The sequence below is a fragment of the Balaenoptera acutorostrata genome, chromosome 1 (genome assembly GCF_949987535.1).
Source record: "Balaenoptera acutorostrata chromosome 1, mBalAcu1.1, whole genome shotgun sequence".
NCBI classification, from domain to species: domain Eukaryota; kingdom Metazoa; phylum Chordata; class Mammalia; order Artiodactyla; family Balaenopteridae; genus Balaenoptera; species Balaenoptera acutorostrata.
The window spans coordinates 141,074,899-141,095,298 of record NC_080064.1 but is presented as its reverse complement, the minus strand read 5'-3'; the positions used below and the strand labels follow the sequence as shown (position 1 = coordinate 141,095,298).

At 36.8% G+C, this 20,400-nt stretch overlaps 1 protein-coding gene across 4 annotated transcripts in view; it reads left to right on the top strand.

Moving 5' to 3' along the window:
- ACBD6 (acyl-CoA binding domain containing 6) overlaps window positions 1-20,400 on the top strand; it is a 242,340-nt gene that overhangs the window by 84,432 nt on the left and 137,508 nt on the right. The gene's annotated exons all lie outside the window — the stretch shown is intronic.

The following is a 20,400-nucleotide window of genomic DNA, read 5'->3' as shown; positions in this document are numbered from 1 at the left end:
AATTTCTGTAGTTTATTTACTCTAGCTACAAGTTAAAAATAATTTCAGCTTTACAAGATGAAAAAGTTCTGGAGACTGGTTGCACAACAATATGAATATACTTAATACTACCAAAGCGGACACTTAGAGATGGTTAAGATGATAAATTTTATGTCATGTATTTTTAACAAAATTAAAAAAATTTTAAACGTCATTTTGCATTATTTAACAAAGGTCCTTAAATTTTGTATGTTATGTATGAAATTTCTTGGATTATCGTTTTCTTTACACACTGTGTAAATCAGAAAAAGGATTCTATCCTGCTTTAAAGCCATGTGACACATTCTTCTAAGATTGTTACTTTACAAGCAGAAACAAGAAATAGGAACTTCTGATGCTCTTACCCTTCTGCGTCATCTGAGCTTTACTTTTCTTACTATTAACATGAAATAAATGAGCTCTAATTTTCAAGTGGAAAATTGAGTTCACCTAAATTGAAGGGAAATATCTGTCTTCATAGAATGAAGAGGAAATTGTACCAAAATTTTATGCTTCACTCTTGCAGAAGAGTTGCTGACATTATTCACCACATAAAGAAGTAGTGATAAGAACTGCCAGGTAGAATTCTAGAAGGAAAGCTATTGATACCCCTCTGAATCAAAAACTTCAAATACTCATAGTTTCCAGTTAATGACCAGTTAATACTAAGGGCCCTGTCTTGAATCTGTTTGCATAGCACATCGTTTTTTACTAAGATTAAATGTCTACTTGGGGTGAGATAGTGGAAGACTGATGGAGATTTGAGGGGGATAAAGATACCCTTTAAGAATGCTGCTAGCCTGGAGTACATTTGCCACTCTGATCCCTTTGAGGTACCCTGAAAGCTCTGAGAAGCCCATGTAGTTTTGAGGAAGCACAGTTTAAAAAACATTTTCAGAGTTTTAACTCCCCCTTCCCCTTAACCCTTATAGAATCAGAACATGTTTGGGGGGTTCTTAATTTGTATATTCTCTACTTAGAGCTTCTAAAAAATGACGTATTAGAACCTTAACCGTATTAATCAAAGTTTATTAAATGTTCAAATCAAGTCAGTAAACCCTTAGAGTCATTTTTCCAGGAGGGGAGGTTAGTCATTCCTTCTCTGTGTTCCCATAGTCTTTTATTCACACTTTTGTTATAGCATCTGTGACATTATGCTACATTGGATTATAATTTTAAAAAATTTGTCCTTTCTACTAAACTGTTAGTTTTTGGAGAGCAAGGATAGTATTTTATCCATCTGCGTATTCTCAGTATCTGGGGAAGTTCCCAGAACTTAGTAGGTACCTAGTAAAAGTGCCCAGAGCTTGGGAGGTATCCACAGCTGCTTCCCCCAAGGAGCTGAAAGTTTAGTGACTGGCTCACACACAGTTAGCCTAGTGGCCCTATCATAAATCAGACATGCCCATCCTCACCTCTTTTCCTAAAGAAATGTATAGGCCACTTTCCTAGTTAGATAATTAAATGGAGATAGTTTCTTAACTTTGCTTTTTTAAAATCACTATACTTAACTTTCTAATAATATCAATCACTTATCTATAGTGATCTTTATTTTGTGTACTGATTTCCTTAAGGGCTCCCAGACTCTAGTATTTTTCAAAATGACACGTTGAATACAGTTTCTTTTGTAATATCCAGTGACATGACTGATCACAGTAGCTCTGCAGAACAGAAAGCAAATCAAATGTACTCCTGTTGATGTAATAGTAGATATCTGGGTAATTGGAGTATTCCTAAGAGTTAAACTAAACTGGAAAAGTTAACCTACCTGCTTATCCTCTACCCGATTCCTAAAGAAGTTACTCAGATTTAAATCAATATTTAGAATTTTGATCTTGAGAAAAATGACAAAATAATATAGCTTTATCTTCATAAAGTAGAGATTTTTTTTAACATCTTTATTGAAGTATAATTGCTTTACAATGGTGTGTTAGTTTCTGCTTTATAACAAAGTGAATCAGTTATACATATACATATGTTCCCATATCTCTTTCCTCTTGCATCTCCCTCCCTCCCACCCTCCCTATCCCACCCCTCTAGGTGGTCACAAAGCACCAAGCTGATCTCCCTGTGCTATGCGGCTGCTTCCCACTAGCTATCTATTTTACATTTGGTAGTGTATATATGTCCATGACACTCTCTCACCCTGTCACATCTCACTCCTCCCACTCCCCATATCCTGAAGTCCATTCTTTAGTAGGTCTGTGTCTTTATTCCCATCTTGCCACTAGGTTCTTCATGACCTTTTTTTTTTTTCCTTAGATTCCATATATATGTGTTAGCATACTGTATTTGTTTTTCTCTTTCTGACTTACTTCATTCTGTATGACAGACTCTAACTCCATCCACCTCACTACAAATACCTCCATTTCATTTCTTTTTATGGCTGAGTAATATTCCATTGTATATATGTGCCACATCTTCTTTATCCATTCATCTGTCGATGGACATTTAGGTTGCCTCCATGTCCTGGCTATTGTAAATAGAGCTGCAATGAACATTTTGGTACATGACTCTTTTTGACCTATGGTTTTCTCAGGGTATATGCCCAGTAGTGGGATTGCTGGGTCGTATGGTAGTTCTATTTGTAGTTTTTTAAGGAACCTCCATACTGTTCTCCATAGTGGCTGTATCAATTTACATTCCCACTAACAGTGCAAGAGGGTTCCCTTTTCTCCACACCCTCTCCAGCATTTATTGTTTCTAGATTTTTTGATGATGGCCATTCTGACCGGTGTGAGATGATATCTCATTGTAGTTTTGATTTGCATTTCTCTAATGATTAATGATGTTGAGCATTCTTTCATGTGTCTGTTGGCCATCTGTATATCTTCTTTGGAGAAATGTCTCTTTAGGTCTTCTGCCCACTTTTGGATTGGGTTGTTTGTTTTTCTGTTATTGAGCTGCATGAGCTGCTTGTAAATCTTGGAGATTAATCCTTTGTCAGTTGCTTCATTTACAAATATTTTCTCCCAATCTGAGGGTTGTCTTTTGGTCTTGCTTATGGTTTCCTTTGCTGTGCAAAAGCTTTTAAGTTTCATTAGGTCCCATTTGTTTATTTGTGTTTTTATTTCCATTTCTCTAGGAGGTGGGTCAAAAAGGATCTTGCTACGATTTATGTCATAGAGTGTTCTGCCTATGTTTTCCTCTAAGAGTTTGATAGTGTCTGGCCTTACACTTAGGTCTTTAATCCATTTTGAGTTTATCTTTGTGTATGGTGTCAGGGAGTGTTCTAATTTCATACTTTTACATGTACCTGTCCAATTTTCCCAGCACCACTTATTGAAGAGGCTGTCTTTTCTCCACTGTATATGCTTGCCTCCTTTATCAAAGATAAGGTGACCATAAGTGCGTGGGTTTATCTCTGGGCTTTCTATCCTGTTCCATTGATCTATATTTCTGTTTTTGTGCCAGTACCAAACTGTCTTGATTACTGTAGCTTTGTAATATAGTCTGAAGTCAGGGAGCCTGATTCCTCCAGCTCCATTTTTCGTTCTCAAGATTGCTTTGGCTATTCGGGGTCTTTTGTGTCTCCATACAAATTGTGACATTTTTTTGTTCTAGTGCTGTGAAAAATGCCTGTGGTGGTTTGATAGGGATTGCATTGAATCTGTAGATTGCTTTGGGTAGTAGAGTCATTTTCACAATGTTGATTCTTCCAATCCAAGAACATGGTATATCTCTCCATCTATTTGTAGCATCGTTAATTTTTTTCATCAGTGTCCTATAATTTTCTGCATACAAGTCTTTTGTCTCCTTAGGTAGGTTTATTCCTAGATATTTTATTCTTTTTGTTGCAATGGTAAACGGGTGTTTTCTTAATTTCACTTTCAGATTTTTCATCATTAGTATATAGGAATGCAAGAGATTTCTGTGCATTAATTTTGTATCCTGCTACTTTACCAGATTCATTGATTAACTCTAGTAGTTTTCTGGTGGCAGTTTTAGGATTCCCTAGGTATAGTATCATGTCATCTGCAAACAGTGACAGCTTTACTTCTTCTTTACTGATTTGTATTCCTTTTATTTCTTTTTCTTCTCTGATTGCTGTGGCTAACACTTCCAAAACTATGTTGAATAATAGTGGTGAGAGTGGGCAACCTTGTCTTGTTCCTGATCTTAGTGGAAATGGTTTCAGTTTTTCACCATTGAGGACGATGTTGGCTGTGGGTTTGTCATATATGGCCTTTATTATGTTGAGGCAAGTTCCCTCTATGCCTACTTTCTGCAGGGCTTTTATCATAAATGGGTGTTGAATTTTGTCGAAAGCTTTCTCTGCATCTATTGAGATGATCATATGGTTTTTCTCCTTCAATTTGTTAATATGGTGTATCACATTGATTGATTTGCGTATGTTGAAGAATCCTTGCATTCCTGGAATAAACCCCACTTGATCATGGTGTATGATCCTTTTAATGTGCTGTTGGATTCTGTTTGCTAGTATTTTGTTGAGGATTTTTGCATCTATGTTGATCAGTGATACTGGCCTGTAGTTTTCTTTCTTTGTGACATCTTTGTCTGGTTTTGGTATCAGGGTGATGGTGGCCTCATAGAATGAGTTTGGGAGTGTTCCTCCCTCTGCTATATTTTGGAAGAGTTTGAGAAGGATAGGTGTTAGCTCTTCTCTAAATGTTTGATAGAATTCGCCTGTGAAGCCATCTGGTCCTGGGCTTTTGTTTGTTGGAAGATTTTTAATCACAGTTTCAATTTCAGTGCTTGTGATTGGTCTGTTCATATTTTCTATTTCTTCCTGGTTCAGTCTCGGTAGGTTGTGCATTTCTAAGAATCTGTCCATTTCTTCCAAGTTGTCCATTTTATTGGCATAGAGTTGCTTGTAGTAATCTCTCATGATCGTTTGTATTTCTGCATTGTCAGTGGTTACTTCTCCTTTTTTATTTCTAATTCTATTGATTTGAGTCTTCTCCCTTTTTCTCTTGATGAGTCTGGCTAATGGTTTATCAATTTTGTTTATCTTCTCGAAGAACCAGCTTTTAGTTTCATTGATTTTTGCTACTGTTTCCTTCATTTCTTTTTCATTTATTTCTGATCTGATCTTTATGATTTCTTTCCTTCTGCTAGCTCTGGGGTTTTTTTGCTCTTCTTTCTCTAATTGCTTTAGGTGCAAGGTTAGGTTGTTTATTCGAGATGTTTCCTATTTCTTGAGGTAGGCTTGTATTGCTATGAACTTCCCTCTTAGAACTGCTTTTGCTGCATCCCATAGGTTTTGGGTCGCCGTGTCTCCATTGTCATTATTTTCTAGGTATTTTTTGATTTCCCCTTTGATTTCTTCAGTGATCACTTCATTATTAAGTAGTGTATTGTGTAGCCTCCATGTGTTTGTATTTTTTACAGATCTTTTCCTGTAATTGATATCTAGTCTCATAGCGTTGTGGTCGGAAAAGATACTTGATACGATTTCAATTTTCTTAAATTTACCAAGGCTTGATTTGTGACCCAAGATATGATGTATCCTGGAGAATGTTCCATGAGCACTTGAGAAAAATGTGTATTCTGTTGTTTTTGGGTGGAATGTTCTATAAATATCAATTAAGTCCATCTTGTTTAATGTATCATTTAAAGCTTGTGTTTCCTTATTTATTTTCATTTTGGATGATCTGTCCATTGGTGAAAGTGGGGTGTTAAAGTCCCCTACTATGATTGTGTTGCTGTCGATTTCCCCTTTTATGGCTGTTAGTATTTGCCTTATGTATTGAGGTGCTCCTATGTTGGGTGCATAAATATTTACAATTGTTATACCTTCCTCTTGGATCGATCCCTTGATCATTATATAGTGTCCTTCTTTGTCTCTTGTAATAGTCTTTATTTTAAAGTCTATTTTGTCTGATATGAGAATTGCTACTCCAGCTTTCTTTTGATTTCCATTTGCATGGAATATCTTTTTCCATCCCCTCACTTTCAGTCTGTATGTGTCTCTAGGTCTGAAGTGGGTCTCTTGTAGACAGCATATATATAGATCTTGTTTTTGTATCCATTCAGCCAGTCTGTGTCTTTTGGTGGGAGCATTTAATCCATTTACATTTAAGGTAATTATTGATATGTATGTTCCTATTCCCATTTTCTTAAATATTTTGTGTTTGTTATTGTAGGTGTTTTCCTTCTCTTGTGTTTCTTGCCTAGAGAAGTTCCTTTAGCATTTGTTGTAAAGCTGGTTTGGTGGTGCTGAACTCTCTCAGCTTTTGCTTGTCTGTAAAGGTTTTAATTTCTCCATCAAATCTGAATGAGATCCTTGCTGGGTAGAGTAACCTTGGTTGTAGGTTTTTCTCCTTCATGACTTTAAGTATATCCTGCCACTCCCTTCTGGCTTGCAGAGTTTCTGCTGAAAGATCAGCTGTTAACCTTATGGGGATTCCCTTGTGTGTTATTTGTTGTTTCTCCCTTGCTGCTTTTAATATGTTTTCTTTATATTTAATTTTTGATAGTTTGATTAATATGTGTCTTGCCGTGTTTCTCCTTGGATTTATCCTGTATGGGACTCTCTGTGCTTCCAGGACTTGATTAACTATTTCCTTTCCCATATTAGGGAAGTTTTCAACTATAATCTCTCCAAATATTTTCTCAGTCCCTTTCTTTTTTTCTTCTTCTTCTGGGACCCCTATAATTCGAATGTTGGTGCGTTTAATGTTGTCCCAGAGGTCTCTGAGACTGTCCTCAGTTCTTTTCATTCTTTTTTCTTTATTCTGCTCTGTGGTAGTTATTTCCACTATTTTATCTTCCAGGTCACTTATCCGTTCTTCTGCCTCAGTTATTCTGCTATTGATCCCGTCTAGAGTATTTTTAATTTCATTTATTGTGTTTTTCATCGTTGCTTGGTTCCTCTTTAGTTCTTCTACATCCTTGTTAAATGTTTCTTGCATTTTGTCTATTCTATTTCCAAGATTTTGGATCATCTTTACTATCATTATTCTGAATTCTTTTTCAGGTAGACTGCCTATTTCCTCTTCATTTGTTAGGTCTGGTGTGTTTTGACCCTGCTCCTTCACCTGCTGTGTGTTTGTCTTCTCATTTTGCTTATCTTACTGTGTTGGGGGCCTCCTTTTCACAGGCTGCAGGTTCGTAGTTCCCGTTGTTTTTAGTATCTGTCCCCAGTGGCTAAGGTTGGTTCAGTGGGTTGTGTAGGCTTCCTGGTGGAGGGAACTAGTGCCTGAGTTCTGGTGGATGAGGCTGGATCTTGTCTTTCTGGTGGGCACGTCCACGTCTGTTGGTGTGTTTTGGGGTGTCTGTGGCCTTATTATGATTTTAGGCAGCCTCTCTGCTAATGGATGGGGCTGTGTTCCTGTCTAGCTAGTTGTTTGGCATAGGGTGTCCAGCACTGTAGCTTGCTGGTCGTTGAGTGAAGCTGGGTCTTGATGTTGAGATAGAGATCTCTGAGAGATTTTCGCTGTTTGGTATTACGTGGGGCTGGGAGGTCTCTTGTGGACCAGTGTCCTGAAGTTGGCTCTCCCACCTCAGAGGCACAGCCCTGATGCCTGGCTGGAGCACCAAGAGCCTTTCATCCACACAGCTCAGAATAAAAGGGAGAAAAAAATAGAAAGAAAGAAAGAAAGAGGATAAAATAAAATAAAATAAAGCTATTAAAATAAAAAATAAGAAAAAAATTATTAAGAATAAATGTATTCAGAAAAATTTTTTTTTAATTTTTAAAAATAGATTTATTAATTTTTTGTAATTAAAAAATTAAGAAAAAAATTTATTAAGAAAAAAATTTTTAATTTTTTAAAATAAAAAATACGAAAAAAGTTATTAAAAAATTTCTTTAATTTCTGAAAATAGAAAATAAGGAAAAAATTATTAAGAAAACATTTATTAGGAAAATAAAAATTTTTTAATTAAAAAAAAAAAAACAAAACAGACGGACCTAACCCTAGGACTAATGGTGAAAGCAAAGCTATACAGACAAAATCTCTCCCAGAAGCATACACATATACACTTACAAAAAAAGGAAAAGGGGAAAAATTAATATGTCCTGCTCCCAAAGTCCACCTCTTGAATTTGGGATGATTTGTTGTCTATTCAGGTATTCAACAGATACAGGCACATCCAGTTGTTTGTGGAGCTTTAATCCGCTGCTTCTGAGGCTGCTGGGAGAGATTTCCCTTTCTCTTCTTTGTTCGTACAGCTTCTGGGGTTCAGCTTTGGATTTGGACCCGCCTCTGCATGTAGGTCGCCTGAGGGCATCTGTTCCCTGCCCAGACAGAATGGGGTTAAAGGAGCAGCTGCTTCGGGGGCTCTGTCTCACTCAGGCCGGGGGAGGGAGGGGTACGGATGCGGGGCGAGCCTGCGGCGGCAGAGGCCGGCGTGACGTTGCAGCAGCCTGAGGCGCGCCGTGCGTTCTCCTGGGGAAGTTGTCCCCGGATCACGGGAGCCTGGCAGTGGCGGGCTGCAGCGGCTCCCAGGAGGGGCGGTGTGGAGAGTGACCTGTGCTTGCACACAGGCTTCCTGGTGGCGGCAGCAGCAGCCTTAGCGTCTTCTGCCCGTCTCTGGGGTCCGCGCTGATAACTGCGGCTCGCGCCCGCCTCTGGAGTTCGTTTAGGTGGCGCTCTGAATCCCCTCTCCTTGCGTGCCGCGAAACAAAGAGGCAAGAAAAAGTCTCTTGCCTCTTCGGCAGCTGCAGACTTTTTCCCGGACTCCCTCCCGGCTAGCACCGAAGCCCGAGCCTCAGCTCCCAGCCCCCGCCCGCCCCGGCGGGTGTGCAGACAAGCCTCTCGGGCTGGTGAGTGCTGCTCGGCGCCGAGCCTCCGTGCGGGAATCTCTCCGCTTTGCCCTCCACACCCCTGTGGCTGCGCTCTCCTCCGTGGCTCCGAAGCTTCCCCCCTCTGCCACCCGCAGTCTCTGCCCACGAAGGGGCTTCCTAGTGTGTGGAAACCTTTCCTCCTTCACAGCTCCCTACCACTGGTGCAGGTCCCATCCCTATTCTTTTGTCTCTGTTATTTCTTTTTTCTTTTGCCCTTCCGAAGTACGTGGGGATTTTCTTGCCTTTTGGGAGGTCTGACGTCTTCTGCCAGTGTTCAGTGGGTGTTCTATAGGAGCAGTTCCACGTGTAGATGTATTTCTACTGTATCTGTGGGAAGGAAGGTGATCTCCGCGTCTTACTCTTCCGCCATCTTGCCCCCCCTCGCCAAAGTAGAGATTTTAATTCAACTCAACACATGTTTATTATGAACCTGTGATGAGACAAAATATTGTGGATATTTGTGCTTCTCAGCTTCTTCACGTTTGAATAGTATGTTTTTGGTATTTTTGGCATCTACATTTGAGTATGTTTAATAAACCTTATTGGTTGAGTGAAATATGAACCTCCGCTATAGGCAAAACTGGTTAGTCTTGGCCTTATTTCATTAAGTCATCCAAGTATTAGTCTTCTTATGATAGGCTCTAAATCATTGTATTCTGGAACATATTGTTAAGATATGAAACAGTAAGGAACATGAATGTGAGAGAACCACTGAAAGCCTTTCAGTTACAAACTGTAGTTTTGTTACTACTACAGTAGATCAGAAATCACAGCAACTAGTCATATTCTTATATTAGAGAATTCATTCTGTAACAATTCCAGTATAACAAACTAGATCATGATAAAAGTTATTGTATAATGAAATGTTCGTTTATTCCAGTGAAGGACCAGATATAGTCCCTATTGTTTCTTAAGTATAAGAATGCAGTTACTACAGTGAAAACAGGCTATTTGTTGAAGTTTGTATAATCAAATTTTGCTTGTACTTTGGTGAAATTTAATATCTGGTGTTTTATTTTTCGAAGAGAAAATTGTGCTTTAATTGAGGTTAATTGCAGTTTCTTGGCAGAATTAATGTTCAGCTGAGGTGAAAGTGACAGTAGGTTTTATAATTTTAGAAACATCAAATGGTAAACTTGGATGAAAGGAAAAGCTTTCTTGTATAGAACCATTAAAAAGAACATAAAAATGTATTTTGAAGGTCTGTTTTGGATACTTTAACATATAAACTTTTAATTTTTTCCACATTTAAAAAAATTTATTTATTTACTTATTTTTGGCTGCGTTGGGTCTTCATTGCTGCGCACGGGCTTTCTCTAGTTGGGGCGAGCGGGGGCTACTCTTTGTTGCAGTGCGCGGGCTTCTCGTTGCTTTGGCTTGTCTTGTTGTGGAGCACAGGCTCTAGGCACGCGGACTTCGGTAGTTGTGGCATGCGAGCGTGTCCCCTGCATTGGCAGGTGGATTCTTAACCACTGCGCCACCAGGGAAGCCCTCCACATTTCTGAAGGTTAGGAAAATCAGTATCTAATGAACCCCTTTACTAAGGCTTGGGCTCCATTGTTGTGGCAGCTTCTTGACTAATATGCATTGTAGGTGATAAGTTAAGGGCCCATTTTAGTTTTATTGTAAATGTTCCTGGGCCAAGGGCCACTGGGGCCAATTCTGAGCTTGCTCCCTGCCTGTTTTGGTTCTGACCTTTATTTCCACTCTTTCACAGAAAGTGACAATATAATGTCATAGGTACAGATCTCTGTGTTAATATTCCAGAGCCCTGACACCGATTTCTCATTCTGAAGCTACTTAATTGTTCTGTAGTATAATGGAGGAGATGTAAGGTGAGGCTAATTAAGTACAAAAAATTATGGAGCCTGCTGGAATTCAAATGGTGGTTGCATCTCTTATTAGCTCTGTGACCTTGGACAAGCTACTTATCTATAAAATGGGGATGATTATAGTGTATGATGCTTTCTCATATAGCATTTTTGTGGATTATATGAATACTTACACACAGGCATCCTAGAATAGTATGTGGCACAAAATAAGTTACTTTGTAACTATTAGTTTTATTAGTATTGTTACTAAGCATAGAGTCCCCACAGTGGAGACTCGGGGCACAGGGCTGATGGTGGGAGCTAAAAGCACCTAACTGTGGAATTAGGTACAGGTTGTTTGCTTTTGCAGAAGAAAATGGCAAACTGGGAAGGGAGACCAATGCTACTAGATCTGAGTTTGGAACTATAGAAACAAGAGAGTAACAGATCTTGTGACTCTAGTCTTGAGATCACTTGTGTTTCATTTAAACTGTAGACTGGCACAAAAAGCTCTGGTTAATAAGTATAGGGCTTTGCAAAGAGTCAAATGCTTCTGTACTACATATACTGACTCACTTAACAGGGAATCACTTTCAGTGACTTGTATAACTGAGAAGGTTTTACCTCGACGTTGGCACATAAATTGAGAAATTAGGACATGATTTAAAAATACAACAAATGAAACGTGTGCAGTATCCAACCCACCCTGCAATAACATTTGATCTTCCCTGTTATATTTTGTAGTTTGATGCTATGTAATCTATCAGAATCTTATTAATCCCACTTACACAGGCAGCCATCTGGACCTTCTTTAAGCAAGATCTGACCAGTATACAACTAAAGTGATTGATGGACTCTGGAATTGATTAGTTGTTCTGTGAGACAAATGAACTGTTTTGGCAGAAAATACCAGAGGTCACTGCTGTGGTCAGACACAAGAGCCTGTAGAATTTTAAAGAGATGCTTTCATCATTGACTTATAAAGTTAAAAATTTTAAACCATAATAGATTTTGAAAATATTTTAGAAATATTTTTTCACTGGTTGCTCTCTAGTCCTGATTATAAAATGGTAAACTGTAAGTATAAAAAACTAGAATGAAAGTGATAATTTTATGCTTTAATTTTGTATTTTTGGTGAAAATATGAACTGAAATAAAAGTAGCATAAAAGCCAGTCACTTACACATAAATTGTACTCTAAAATTTTCCTGAAAGAGATGTAATTGGAGAAAAAGCTACACATAGCTTTGGTTTACATGGTTTAATGTGATTAATAGAATCAAATAGTATAAAATTCCATTTAGTTATTTATTCAGAGCTTCACATTGTTAACAACCTGTTTTAACAAATCTATTTAAGACTCTGAAACACCAAGAGTATGTATTACACATATTTTGTATTTAAAAAGTTGAGTATTTGGATTTTTATGCTTTTAGTAGGCTGTGTCACTCTGGGATACTACTGTCCCATTGATACCACTGCCCTTAGCACGAAAAAGATTATCCTGCTTCCCTCCATCTGTTTGGCTGGTAGTAGTGAAATCCTTCCCCGTTTCACCATGTTGCCTATGATCAACATTGTGTTAACACTTTGGTGATAGGTGATAAAATGGATGACATATGTCTTGTTACATTCTGGTTATTCTTTGAGGTCTGCACAACTGTGTATAGGCAAGTGGGCAACTCCCCCTTGAGAATGTGACTGCTCAGAATGAACTTGAGTTATGGATTTATTCAGCCTGTAAAACCTCAGCTGGCATAAATAATTGAGAAAGCAAAGGTTTGTCTGTGGTGCATACCTCAGGGACTCATGGCTCCCTTCCTTCTCTCTCCCTCCCTTTCTTATGAAAATGATCCCAGTTGCACTCCTAGATAATAACACACCAAGCAATTAAAAGCCATGGGTGGCTGGAGAGAGGAGAAAAGGTTTAGTTAATGAGCTTTTCCTCTTCCAGTGCCCATGAGAGCCTCAGGAATGACAAGGCGATTAAAGCGAAGAGATAATTATAGATTATGTGAAAATGGGTCCCTTGGGATGAGCAGGTCTTGACATAAACAATAACTGTTGTAAGAGTCTCCTGGCTCTCATATTCACCCTTTTCTTGCGTGCTTTATTTAGCTCCTGTGTGCTCAGCGTCATGATGCCAACCAAGCATATACGCAAATCTACCTGTTTGCAGATCAACAGCCCTTTCTGAACAAGAGGTCATTCATCAACTAAAACCATCATCTTCTCTTCCTCTCTCCTTCTCTTCTTTCTTTTTCCTTTCGCATCATCCTTTTCCTCACTCTACCCCTTCTAATCTTTTCCTTCTCTCTTTCTTATATCCTTATCCGTATATAGTACCTATGAAATGCTAGGCACTTAGTCTTGTTTAAGTGTTCAGCGTGTGTGTGTGCGTGCATACATGCATGTGCAATTATAAAGACACATATGGATATACTATGTTATAATAAAAGGTGGTTATATGTGTTACAGATAATATAAATAAATGTTTTCTCCTATTAAAATGCTTTACAGATATATTTAAAGAAAGATATTTTAAAAGTGTTAGCAAAGATGTAAGTTTTGTGTGATAGACAAAGTCATCTTCTTAATTCTCATTGAATTGTTACCAGCTATTCTCTCAATGCTGAAAGCAAGCAATTTTGGTTCATTTCACTGCTTTTCAATTTATGAGGTCTTTGCTGATTGCACTGTATATATTAATAAATGCTGGTGTTTATTGAAGTTTGAGTTCTGTGTGAGAAAGGCATTATTACATTAATTACATGGTTTTTTATTTTAAAATTTTTACCTACTATAAAATTTTATATATTCATTAGATAAGTATTTTTAACAGTATTTCATGTAAAGTACGTCATTCCTAGGTCTATATGTCGTATTGGTCTTCTCTGTCTCTCTCTCACATCTCCTAACACATCAGAAATTCTGTTTCTTCATGTTCAAAATAATCCAAATTCATCTGCTTCTCATTATCACTGCTATCATGCCTTTTGCATTACCATCACTACTCTAAACAGCCATCTTCTCTTGGCCAGGACACTACAGAACAATTTACAAACTGGATTCCTCACTTCCTTTTCTGTCTCCTCCCCAGATTTATAACTCAAATCTCATAGCACTTTCCTGTTTAAAATCCTGTAATGATTTCCCATAGCACTTAGGATAGAATTTTAAAATCCTTAACATGTCTTGCAGGGCCCCTCATTGTCTCATCTAATGCCAATTTCCCCCTCCCCACTTGTTCACTCTGCTCCAACCAATTGGCCTATTTTTATTTCCTTGAAGGTCCAATTAATATTTGTTAGGTAAATTGATGGAGAGTGTTATATGAATATGAAAAATGACTCCAGCTTAAAATATATGCTAAAATCTTAAGGTAATAAAAATGTCAGCTAATATATATTGACCACTTATTGTATGCTAGTAACTATACCACATGTGTTATATGTATTATTCCACTTAACCTTCAGAATGATCCTATGAGATGTAGGTATTATTAATATCCCTGTTTTACAGATGAGGAAACTGAGACTCAGAGAGGTTAGGTTACTTGTCCAAGGTCACATGGTTAGTAACTCTGCTCTTAACTGCTACACTGTACTGCTTCTGAGATATTTGAGGAATCATTGTAATCTCCAATTATTGAAATTGAATTTGATAGTTGTTATTATATTAATATAGTGAGTATCTTCAGTTTACATTTTTAATTAAATTTCTTTTCCATTTAGTGTTTTTAAAAATGTGCTTCACTGGTAAAATTAGAAACTGTAGTCTTTCATTTATCAATATACTGATGATGATGTTTCCCTTAGATTAATTGTTTTTATTGATTTTAGACTTACCTTAATGGTTGAGAATGTAACTCATCTCTGTAGCCAAGGGATTCTATAGATTTTTCTGATGTGGGCACTGGTTTTAGAGGGATTGATCAGAACTGAACTACGTTTTTTCTCATGGACATTTAGAGTATCAGAAATTTTCAATCGACTTTTTTAGAGTTAAGCAGGTTTTAACAGGTGAAAATGCATTTTTAGTAACTAGTGTTTTTATAAATTATGCCTAAGTAACTTTTCCGGTATAACAAGTTATCTACAAGAAGTACCTGGGGCATTGATCTTTCCTTTGTCATTGCTCGTTTGAAAAAATATGAGAAAAATATTTTAAAATGTAAGTGGTTTCATTTGAAGGGACCCTTATCAACATAAGTAAGATAGTAAATAGAACTTTTTATTTGGGGCTTTTAAGAATTTTATGGTCCTAGAACTAAATACACTACATATACAACCCAGTCTGAAAATAGTTATTACTTGGTGAAAGATGTTGCCATTACCACATAGTAGAAAGTGGTAAAACCAACTGGTTATTTCCTATAACTGTCTGAAACCAAGTGCAGATATAGTAACACTCTGAGTGGGAGGATTGTGATTCAATATATATGAATTCTCTCAATCATTCACTTGTCCATTTGTCACTGTGTATTTGGAACCTACCTTATTACTTTACTGATTAAAACACCATTGGTTTTAGAACACCATTATTTAAATACCATTAAGGAAAAAAAAGTCACTAATTAATTGTAAGATGCTGAAGGTTATAAGATCCATCCGTGATGTTAAAATATGAGAAAAATATGTGTTTACCCAGTTGGCAGTGGAACATGCCAACTTAGTAAACAATTTCTAGGTGTTTATTTGGTACCTAGGGTTTCAAGAATTATTTTAAGAACAACTTAACAAACAACATAAAGCACTTTCTTAGTGCTTTGATCTCATCGCTAGGCTCCTCGAGCATTGTTACTGCTGAAGCAGTGTTTTGTCTCTTCCAGGACTTAGGACCGAAGTGTTTCAGAAAGGAGGTGCTATTTGTAAAATTTTACCTGAGGATCATAGTATAGACTCTCATTTATGGTCTTTGATAAGACTGAGGCTCAAAAACAGTGTTTTACAAGGTGATATTAACATCTAAAATTTTAATTAGATATTAATTAAAAGTGGAGATTTTTAATATGCTAAGTATGGACAACTACGACTACTATTTAATCCTTAAGTTAGGAGTTGAATTTACCTGTTTTGCTCCTTACACCAGTTTCCTTAAAAACCTTTGAGTAAGAATTGATTCTTTCAGGGAGAGAAACAGCTGTAAGTAAAATTAAAATATGCCTGTATTTTTTTTTATATTTGTAAATTAAAACATGCTTTTTTTTAAATACAGAGGGTAGCTTAATTTTTTTGTAGACATTTTATCTCCACTTCTAAAATATTAATGGTTTATAGTCATATCAAAAATTATATAAAGATTTTATATGTGTATATATAAAATAAAGATTTTATATATATCTATACAGTTGATCCTTGAACAAGGTGTGGGTTAATCCAAGTATAACTTATAGTTGGCCCTCCATATCCACAGTTCCTCTGCATCTGTGGATTCAACCAACCATAGAATGTGTAGGACTATAGTATTTACTATTGAAAAATATCCACATATAAGTGGACCTGCAGAGTTCAAACCTACATTGTTCAAAGGCCAACTGTATATCAAGGTTATATCAAAAAGAATCAACAATAGGCTTTGTGCTTTGTATCTGGCATACATAGTAGGATGTTGGAAATCATAGTCAAATGAGATCAGTGAGATGATATCGTTTCCTAACATTGTATTTGAACAGAAGAGTAGTAACCCTTTACCCTTCTGATTGACAACGTCTGGCCACACATCCAACAAATAAATTAGGAACTTAAATTCCTACAAAGAAGTAGTATTCACCAGCAGTACTGCTGAATTTTGTAAGACATGTGCAGGCTTTCATCCTTGAAAGATTGGCTCCTAAGGAGCTTCACAGAGTGGCTTTTTGGTGAATTTACCTTAGGTCAGGGTCCATTCTTCAATCTCAAAGATCTAAATAAAAGGCACATGGATGACCAGACCCTCAGAAACAATGTAGCAGTAATAAAATTTATCTGAAACTGATGTGTAAACTAAATGGCTTATTTATTTACCAATATATATCTTTATAGTGATCCAAATGCTTTGATACCCTGTGTACCCTCAGTCTGAGTATTGAGGAACCCAGAAAGACAGTCAGGTGACCATTTGTGAATATTAAATAGAGTGAGAGAAGGGGAATTATTTTTAGATTTGCTTTAGCCAAAGTCCTAATGATGCCTCTAGAACAGACTGTCTCCCAGCAGAGAAATATCTCAGAATGCCTTTTTGCCTTCGATTAACTGTTTCTTTTGGGCAGTGTTCAAAATTGGCTTCACAAGTTTTTGCTTCCTCCTGTGGTTCATTGCTAACCATTGCTACCTCCTACTCATGGTAGTTGTCTCATTGTTTTGTTTTTTTAGATGTGTTAAGGTTAGTGTGTGAATCAAGCAGCTCTTCAAGTTATCTAGGAGACATTCTTTTCTCCTCTCATTAGTAGCTTTTATTTAGTTTGTTTAGCTTCAAGAGGACAATTTTACTACCCTTTTACTCCAGGTTTTGGAAGGTGGATAAATATTCTGTTCCCCAAATAATTTGTTACTTAACATTTGTTACTTACGTTATATGCAGTGTACCAAGGAGGTTCTTTGTGATCTGTTGTCCACCTTTATCCCTTTAACTTTATCTCCCAACACCCTGCCGTAACCAGTTGCTTGCAGTTCCCCTGAACACCTCATTTTGTTGTGCTTTTCCTTTTCTTCTGTTCTTCAGGATCCTTCAGTAACTTAGCTGGGTTGTCAGTTTATCCTTCAAGGCTAGGTTGTAATGTCAACTCTTCTGTAACACCTTCTTTGATCATCCTTGGTTGAATGGCCCACTCCTTGGTTTGGGCCTCTACTTTATAGAATATTGGGTTAGAGCAGTGATATTTTAAAAACCTTTGCTGATGTAGTTCCTAAGAAAATTTTGTAAGACTATTCCCTTTTATATTTTTATGATAGCATCTAAAATTTTTATTTAAAAATTTAAATAATTGCAAAGGGCATAATTTCTGGCATTTTGTAAATAATGGAATTTTAAAATAAACAGATTACTGTTTTAGATGTATCCAATAGAATCTAAATACTATAATGAAATCCATTTTTAAAAACGCATCAACATCTTACCGTTGAGGGAAACTGGGAAATACTACCAGCTCTCTGTATTATTTCTTACAACTGCACATTTCAATTGTCTTGAAATAGAAGGTTTAATTAAAATAAATAAAATTCTGATCTTGATTTTAAAATATAGAATGTCTTTAATAGTTAGAAATTTTACATTATTCCTTTTTTTCCTTTAATTCTACTTCTCCCACACAATTTTATTTTAAAGCAATATATTTTTGTGTAGTCTTAGCACACTATCAGTTCTTTGCAACAGAAATATGTATATGTTGGAATTGTTAAAATTTTAATTTTCTGTGATGCAGAAGCTTTAAGCATTAAATTTTTCTCATTTGAATTATAACTTATTTCTATACAGCTGATAAACATTCATTATACATTTTGTTAAATAATTATTAAGCATAAGTTAAATTTTATTGGAAACGTGTCTTAAAATTTTATTGGAAATGTGTCTTAATGTTAAAAATAGTTTATTTAACAGATGAATGTTATTTTATTAGAATGAGACAGAGTTCAGCATCGTCTTTTTTTTTTTAATTTTATTTATTTTTGGCTGCGTTGGATCTTCATTGCTGCGCACAGGCTTTCTCTAGTTGTGGTGAGCGGGGGCTACTCTTCATTGTGGTGCGCGGGCTTCTCATTGCAGTGGCTTCTCTTGTTGTGGTGCACGGGCTCTAGGCACGTGGGCTTCAGTAGTTGTGGCTCATGGGCTCTAGAGCGCAGGCTCAATAGTTGTGGCGAACGGGCTTAGTTGCTCCATGGCATGTGGGATCTTCCCGGACCAGGGATTGAACCCATGTCCCCTGCATTGGCAGGTGGGTTCTTAACCACCGCGCCACCAGGGAAGTCCTAGCATCAAGTCTTCTTTGTTTTATTTCACCTCTTCCATCCTCTAACCTTAGTTGTAGGAGGGCTTCCCAAAAGCAGTTTTTCACCGAAATTGTCCCTTTATTTGGTACCATGGACAATTTATACCTTGGGGAAGTACAACCTGGCATTAATTTTTTTTCCCAAACCTTTCCTAGCACAATGGACTCTTGTATGACATGAGTTTGACCTGCGCATGTTCACTTACATTTTTTCACGAAATATGTGCTACAGTACTACACTATCCACGGTTGATTGAATCCTCAGATGGAGAGCCCCCAGATACCGTGGGTTGATTGTAAAGTTAATTGATGGATTAACTATTAACAGTTATTTTTGACTGGGGGGGGCCGGTCCAAGGGTCAACTGTATATTAGTTAAACAGCGTACTTTTAAGCAAAAGAGTAACAGATTCAGTTAATAGTCATTTGCTAAATCTTAGTAAAGTCTTTTGGTTATGTTTCCTAGAAGTATACCATAGTATGGAGAGAGGTGTATGCTTTTCTTTTATGAGCTAGGAGAATGGTTGAGCAGGAGGAATGTTGAAAAGGGGAATGGCGATGAAATATTTACCACAGGAACTTTTTCAGGTAGATCAATTTAGGAAAGAATGTGTTTATTTAGAAGTTTAGCTGAAATTGATTCTCTTAAAATTTTCCATTCCTGCATATTCTTTTGGGTCTTTCTGTACCCCAAGAGCCCACAGGTGTACATTCCTTGATTTGAGGAATTTGTGGCATTTGTTTATATTTGTGTAAGTATTGGCTTACCCTTCTTTGTGTTTTCATTCATTCAATAAATACTTTTTCTTTGTCTATTTACTGGAATACTGTTTTTATATCTGATTGCCAGTTGCTTGATAAATACATGAATTGAATTGAAGTATTTACTGAATGTGTCTATTAAATAGTTAGATTTCTGAGCTAGCCCCATAATTGTGTTTTTTAATTCTGTGAGGTAGATGAAAAGTAGTTAAATGGACTTTAGATGGCTTGCCATCTTTAGAGGGCTAACTCTCTGAAGTAGTCTTTTGACAGGAAAATGCAGTCTTTGTAGAAAGTGATGCAGATAGCATTTTTAGGAGTGGGCAAGAATCTCTTCTTCCTGTGATTCTGATGAAAGACAGCTATAGTTAAACACCATCCCTCTCTTCCACAAGTGTGTGCCTTTATATTTCAAAAGAATTTCAAAGAAAGCCAGTGGTTTTTTTCATCAGATAAATGTATTTTCTGTCAATTTTAGGAAATTTGGAGTAATCTAAAGAGAGTCTTGTGCTATGATAATATGGGACATTCTTGAGGGTAGCATCATGAAAATAATTCATACTCATCTGTAGAGAGTGGATATGATAATTTTATCACTCATATTCATCAGAGAGAAGGAAAAAGATAACTGGGTAAGAATCAAAAGAGAAGGGAAGATAAAGTGAGAAAATGTAGAAGGGCACTAACATTTATTAAGGCTCTACTATATTTGGTAATGGTTGAATTTGTTTGCACCTGTTGTTTCATTTAAGTATAGATATACAGAGAAAAATTGCCTGTGGAAGACTGTATTAACTGGGAAATACAGAGGGAAAAAGACAGAATTTGATTTGTATATTGTACGTAATCTTGTTGGGGGCAAGAAAGGAGATAACGGAAAGATGTTGCTCCAGATGTTTCTCCATTTTGGCCACTAGGTGGTGACATTGTATAAAGACAGCTTGGTTGCTGGCAAGTAAGATAGTCAAAACTTGAAGTGGGGATAGATAACTATATTTAACAACTAAGCCCAAGAGTATTACTTAATATTTTTTAATATTAGGCACACAGCTTTGTAGCACGTTTGTGGTGACTTTTATTGACTTTCCCAT